Raw genomic sequence first — 6,742 nt, 5'->3', positions numbered from 1 at the left:
GCAGGAAAAAGCTTTACTGAGTGGACATGTGACATTCGTGAATTCTGTCTGTTTACATGAGGTCAGAAAGTGCAAAAATGTAGTTTTAAAGGGCTGAGAATCTGTGGTCATTGTGGTTATTTCTGTGGGAAACCCTGAAAAGTGCTGAACTCTCAGTGCTGTGTATGTACGGAGGATGCGGCCTTGTCAAGGTTTAACTTGGCAGGATGGCATTCCTTAATTTTTAACTTTAGTCCAACTCAACAAAGTTTGGATAGACAGGATACAGTATTAACAAGGATGGAGCTGCTGACAGTGATCATTTTCATCGTCCATTTGAAAATTGAGTGTAACTTTTGTTAACGCTAACATTTGGCCAGAGTCTACATGGCCTGCCTATAGGCTACTTAACACACAAACAAAGGTGGAGCAGCTGAAAACAGTAAATTGTCTGTATTGATAACATAATGCTTATCATTATTCATGTAACATACATTTTAGTTTGACCAGAGCAGATAAGGCATCAGTACCTCCAGCAGGGGCTTTCACTGTAAGTTGATGATGATTTGGGCCTCCAAGTTATTTTTTTTTGATTAATGATTTGTTTTCACTCCAACCAATGTCTTTTTTGCCTTTGCCCAGGTGTTCTGGTGAATTTAGAGCCGCCTCTGTTTCCCCTGCATAAAATTAACAGTAGCGTATCTGCTGAGAAATAATTGTTCTTATGACAAATCAATAGCAAAAATACTTAAATTTCCAATTGCATTGTAACATTCAGAATTTTTCTTATTCAGTAGCCATCCCTGCATCATTATTCACTGATTTACATTCTCTACTGTGCCATATCCAGTTAATTGAAAAAAATTATTAGAAAGACCAATGTTATCTTAAAACCACGAAACCATGAATATTAATATGGAGGTGAAGCGGAAGTTTCATTAACGTGTACCCCTCTTTATTAAATAGAGCAGCATAAGCCAAATATAAGCAAAGTGTGTATCGTTAAAATGCCACGTTTTGTGTTTTTAGATTGCCATTCAGCATGAAGCAGTACTGGAAATGCCATTCAACGGGACTTACACTTCACCTCCCTATAAAAAATAACAACCGTTTGTTTGAAATCAGTAGCCTACGTGCAGTGCCGGGGAGAAATGCAGGGTAAATGGACACTGATTACAGCAGAACAGAACATTTTATTGTTCTGCACTGATGAACACCTCATAATTAGTCCCCATTTGTGTAATTAGTCACATGTCTGTGCTGATTGCCTTAGCATTTCTTAACTCAAAGTGCATACAGGGACACCAGGAAGATACATTTAGTTTGACAGCCCAAATTTTCTAATTGTATTTATACCTGTTTTATTCTAAAAGGAATATACAGGTCTGTTTCAAAAAAGGTTGTGTTCTTCCCCCAAGTACACGTGAGCTAATTTTATCTAATATTTTTGCAATTCTAAGCTTTGCTTATTTCCTTCCATCAAATTACATTGTCCATAGAAGCAAATTATGCCGTTTGAAAGTGATGGCCTCAACTGTTGCACTGAATTATCAGACGACCAGGGCAGGAACATAAAAGGGGCAATCTGGGCAGGAAGCTGGTAGGGTACACGCCTGTCTCTTTTACTTCTTTGTCAGATGGGAAATTGTTTTCTTCAAAATTACGCGCTAACCCTGAGCATACAGGGCATAGAATCAGATTTGATTCCTGCTATCCAGGAAGATGTGTTTATGGTGAAGAGCTTTGGGAATGACTGGCTGACTGCCCTTATATTCCCATAAAGCTATGGGCTGTTTTCCAGATTATATCCAGCAGTTACACACAAAGGCAACGCTACAGACAACTACAACCATTTTTCAACAGCTTTACTACCAAAGACAAAGAACGCACCATGGCACATTACAATTGTTATAAGTTACAGTGCAACATCTGTAAGTTTGTTTACCTTTTAATGGGCCTGCCATGTTCATTTTTGTTAATTCAAAAATACATCAAGTAAAATTTGGCCTGTTTGTTGCTTAATGTTTCTGAAATATCGAACACATCCTAATCAAAAATCTAATTTTATCTATATTGCACATTTCATACAGGAAGTAACTCAATCTGCTTTACTGTATGCTTAAGTCCAAATAATAATATACATTCTGTACACAATCATAGAATTGACCAATATACAGTTTGAGGTCAAAAGTTTACATACACTTACGCTAAAGATATTCAAATTCAGTATTTCATAACTCTGCACATTTCATGTTACCATACATTTCTTTTCTTTTCAAGTCGATTAGGGCATATATGGTAGGTTATTGTAAAACAATCGATTAGAGAGAAATTTATTTCAGTTTTAATTTACTATATCAGAATTACAGTGGGTCAAAAGTTTGCATACACTTTGTTAGTATTTGGTGGCATTGCCTTTTAATTTCTTAACTTGAATCAATCGCTTGGGATAGCCTTCCACAAGCTCCTCACAATTGTATTTAAGCCATTTTGTTGCAACTTTGGAGGTATGCTTAGGGTCATTGTCCTGCTGGAAGACCCAGTTGTGACAAAGTTTTAACTTTCTAGCTGATGTCTTGAGGTTTTGCTTCAGTATATCAAGATAATCCACCTTCCTCTATTTTCTGAAGTGCACCAGTCCCTTTTCTAGCAAAACACCCCCACATCATGATGCTTCCACCTCCATGCTTCACAGCTGGGATGGTGTTCTGTGTGGCACATCTTAAAAAGGATGTGAGCCATTAGAACAATCGGGGACAGGTGTGTTTAAATGTTCTCGTGCTGTATGTGGAGGATTTTCCATGGTCCTGAATGAGCTTCCCCTAGCGCTGTCGGCTCTCTCCCTGATACTAAAATGGGAGAGCATATCACAGGGAAAATACCAGTCGCCACTAATCCGGCCCAACAGACGGGGGTGATGATGGGCTCTCGTCACTGTGGAGTGCCGAATGTGTATTGAAGCACCACAATATGGGTCACAAATTAAAGGAAAAACCAGCATAAAGTGTCTTAGTCAGGTGTTGGGTCACCAGAACAGCTTCAATACACCTTCAATGTGGCATAGATTCTACAAATATCTGGAACTCTACTGGAGCGATGGAACACCATTCTTCCAAAACATATTTCCACATTTGGTGTTTTGATGATGGTGGTGGAGAGTGCTGCCTAACATGTAGGTCCAAAATGTCCCATAGGTGTTCAATTGGGTTGAGTTTTGGTGACTGCAAAGGCCATAGCATATGATACACATCATTTTCATACTCATCAAATCATTCAGTGACCTATCATGCCCAGGACATGGGGGCATTGTCATCCAGGAAGAAACCACTCCCATCAGGTTAGAAATGTTTCATCATAGGATAAAGGTGATCACTCAGAATAGTGACCCTTCCCTCTAAGGCATATGTGTCAAACCCAAGGCCCGCGGGCCACATCCGGCCCGTGAATGAATTATCTTTGGCCCGCATGATAAAATCTATTTACTATTAGAGCTGGCCCGCGGTATATCGCACGCATAACCATAATACTACAAGTCACACAATGCACTGCCCGTGTGTCGGCACGTCAATCACGGGCCCGCGAACGTGCCCCTCACTCGTTCATCAGCAATCTTACGGTGTTACACACCACCTGTGTCAACTTTCAACATCCCTCTCCCCAAAAAATGGCTAAACGAAAGGTGGACTTTGAAAACGGGTTTTCAAGACAGGTGGGAGGCAGAGTATATGTTCGCGGATGTAAAGGGCAAAGCTGTGTGTCTTCTGTGCGGAGACAGTGTGGCTGTAATGAAAGAATACAACATAAGAAGACACTATGAAACGAAGCACCACGACAGATACAAGCATCTGGACACGACACAAAAGCTGCAGAAGGTAGAAAAGTTTAAAAGAAGTCTGGTGTCACAGCAGGCTATGTTCACAAAAGCCAAATCACAAAGCGAGGCTGCTGTTAAGGCCAGTTTTATTGTGGCAGCAGAGGTTGCAAAATCAGCCCGGCCCTTTACCGAGGGGGAATTTGTCAAAAACTGCATGATTAAAGTTTGTGACGCCGTGTGCCCAGAAAAAAGGCAAGCATTTTCAAATGTGAGCCTGAGCCGAAACACCGTTGCTGACCGTGTGCGTCAGCTTGCTGCTAATCTCCAACAACAGCTTGTGAGAAAGGGAAAAAATTTAATCGCATACTCCCTTGCTTTGGATGAGAGCACCGACACTTCTGATACTGCCCAGCTGTCAATTTTCATCCGTGGAGTGGACTCAAGCCTGTGCGTAACAGAAGAGTTTTTGGGATTACACTCAATGCATGGCACAACTACGGGGAAAGATCTCTTTGAAGAGGTGTCCAGTTGTGTAGATAAAATGGGACTGCTGTGGGATAAACTTGTGGGACTGACAACAGATGGAGCGCCTGCGATGTGCGGTCAAAAGAGTGGATTGGTGGGGAGAATCCGAGAAAAGATGCGGGAGGAAAACGTTACAAGTGAGCTGACAGCTTATCACAGCATCATACACCAGGAATCGTTGTGTGGCAAAGCCTTGAAAATGGAACATGTGATGAGCGTCATAACACGAGCGGTTAACTTTATCAGAGTCAAAGGTTTAAATCACCGCCAGTTCAAGTCTTTTCTGGAGGAGTTAAGTTCAGAATATGGTGACTTGCCCTATCACACAGAGGTGCGATGGCTAAGCCAGAGAAAGGTGCTAGAACGATTTTTTGAGTTGCGTGAGGAGATCTGTGAGTTCTTGGAAAGCAAAGGGAAAGACGCAACAGAGCTCCGAAATAAAAAGTTTCTGTGTGAAGTGGCGTTTCTGTGTGACATCACGAGCCACCTGAATGCGCTCAACCTGCAGGTTCAGGGGCGGGGCCGTGTCATCACTGACATGTACGCTACAGTGAAGGCTTTTAAAACCAAGCTGCGCCTGTGGGAGATGCAGATGCTGCAGGAAAACTTGAGCCATTTTCCGTGCTGCCAAACAATGAAAGAGCAGGTCGCTTCCACCGTTTTCCCAACTACACAGTTTGCTGAAAAACTCGGCATACTTGGTGCCGACTTCACACGGCGATTTGCCGATTTCGAAGCCAAAAAAAGCAGGTTTGAACTGCTCAGTAATCCATTTGCAGTTGACGTGGAAAGCGCACCATCAAACCTCCAAATGGAGCTGATTGAGCTCCAATGTAGTGACACACTGAAGGCAAAATATGAGTCTATGGGCGCTGCAGAGTTTCCACGTTTCATCCACGACACAATGCCCCAGCTGCGCTCCCAGGCTGCTAAAACGCCCTCTATGTTTGGCAGCACATACTTGTGTGAACAACTGTTCTCTTTGATGAAGATAAACAAAAATTCACACAGGAGTCGTCTTACTGATGAACACCTTCACTCAACCCTGAGGATTTCTTCAGCTCAGAGCCTGACCCCAGACATTGATGAACTTTTATCCAAGATGAGACACCAAGCATCTGGCTCAGACAAGTGAGCATCACAGAGCAGCAAACGGTGCTTTGACGCATTTTCAGTTTTTAATGCAGTTTCATTTTTGCATTTTTTTTTCTCTTGCTACTACAGGACATTTGATTTTTCTTTCAAGTAAATTACTTTTGGCTGTTGTTTGCCTGTAGAAAATGTTTCACTTGAAATTACTCTGGAAAAACTTCAGATAGAGCCATACGAAATTAATAAAACTGATTTTATTTATTATTTAAATTTTTATTTCATTTATTTCATAATTAATGTTGTTTTATAGGTAATGATCTATAGGCCTTGTTAGTTCCAGGTTCAATATGTGCAATAAGGTCATTTCAATAAGTTTTCAATAAACATTGAACCCGTCCGGCCCTAGACTAGTAGCAATTTTTGAATTTCGGCCCACTGTGTATTTGAGTTTGACACCCCTGCTCTAAGGGGACAAGTGGACCCAAACCATGCAAGGAAAATGCCTCTCACAGCATAACACAGGCGTACCCCCGTTCTGTAGGGGTCAAGCATTCACCCCTTTACCATTCTCTTGGTGTACGCCACACATGCATTCACCCACTGGTCGAGTATATGGTGAAGAATGACTCATCTAACCATATAACTTTATACACATCCCTGTAGACCAGTGCCTATGGTTTTTGCACCACTGAACTCTAAAATTTGCATTTATTCAAACCATTCAGTGACCCCTTCACGTGTGTGTGCGTGTGTGTGTTTGTGTGTGTGTGTGTGTGTGAGTTTGCATGTGTGTGCATGCATGGGATAGCAAAATACAAGTTTCAGTTGGTCAAAGACTTCAGCTGCATCACTTCACACTTTCCTGTGAAATTCCATTGTAAGTTTTGATAACTAGGAGTGCTGAGAATGGGCTGGCTTATTATTTATTTATTTATTTATTTATTAGTTGTTGTAGTATATTTAGTAAATATTGTGCTTCAAGAATGAGCACCTATATGTAAAAATTAGTGTCACTGTTTTGGTACTGCCTGACGCTTTGCCTCATTTCACACTGCCACTGTTTGTATATGCAAATTACAGGGGTACTTACAACTGGTTCTCCCTCCATCCCCTTCCCCTGACAGTTTGGCACAAGTAGGTCAGAGGGCACAGCAAGGGGAAACCAAGCAGTTTGATTGTTAGTGTGTGATATAGAAACCATTATGAATAGGTTTTTTTGCACAGAAGGTCTCCAAAAGAACACCTTTTGACTGAAATACACGCCACGTATGGAAGTCCAAATATGAGAAAATTTAATAAATAAATTGATAATTAACTAAATAAGCAATAGAT

General features: G+C 41.2%; 1 pseudogene; it reads left to right on the top strand.

Moving 5' to 3' along the window:
- The first annotated feature begins 3,486 nt into the window (after window positions 1-3,486).
- On the top strand, window positions 3,487-5,539 carry LOC135256952 (general transcription factor II-I repeat domain-containing protein 2-like; annotated as a pseudogene).
- The last annotated feature ends 1,203 nt before the right edge of the window (window positions 5,540-6,742 follow it).

The sequence above is a fragment of the Anguilla rostrata genome, chromosome 6 (assembly GCF_018555375.3).
Source record: "Anguilla rostrata isolate EN2019 chromosome 6, ASM1855537v3, whole genome shotgun sequence".
NCBI classification, from domain to species: Eukaryota; Metazoa; Chordata; class Actinopteri; order Anguilliformes; family Anguillidae; genus Anguilla; species Anguilla rostrata.
Note: the sequence above shows the minus strand (reverse complement) of the source record. Positions and strands in the feature narration are given on the sequence as shown.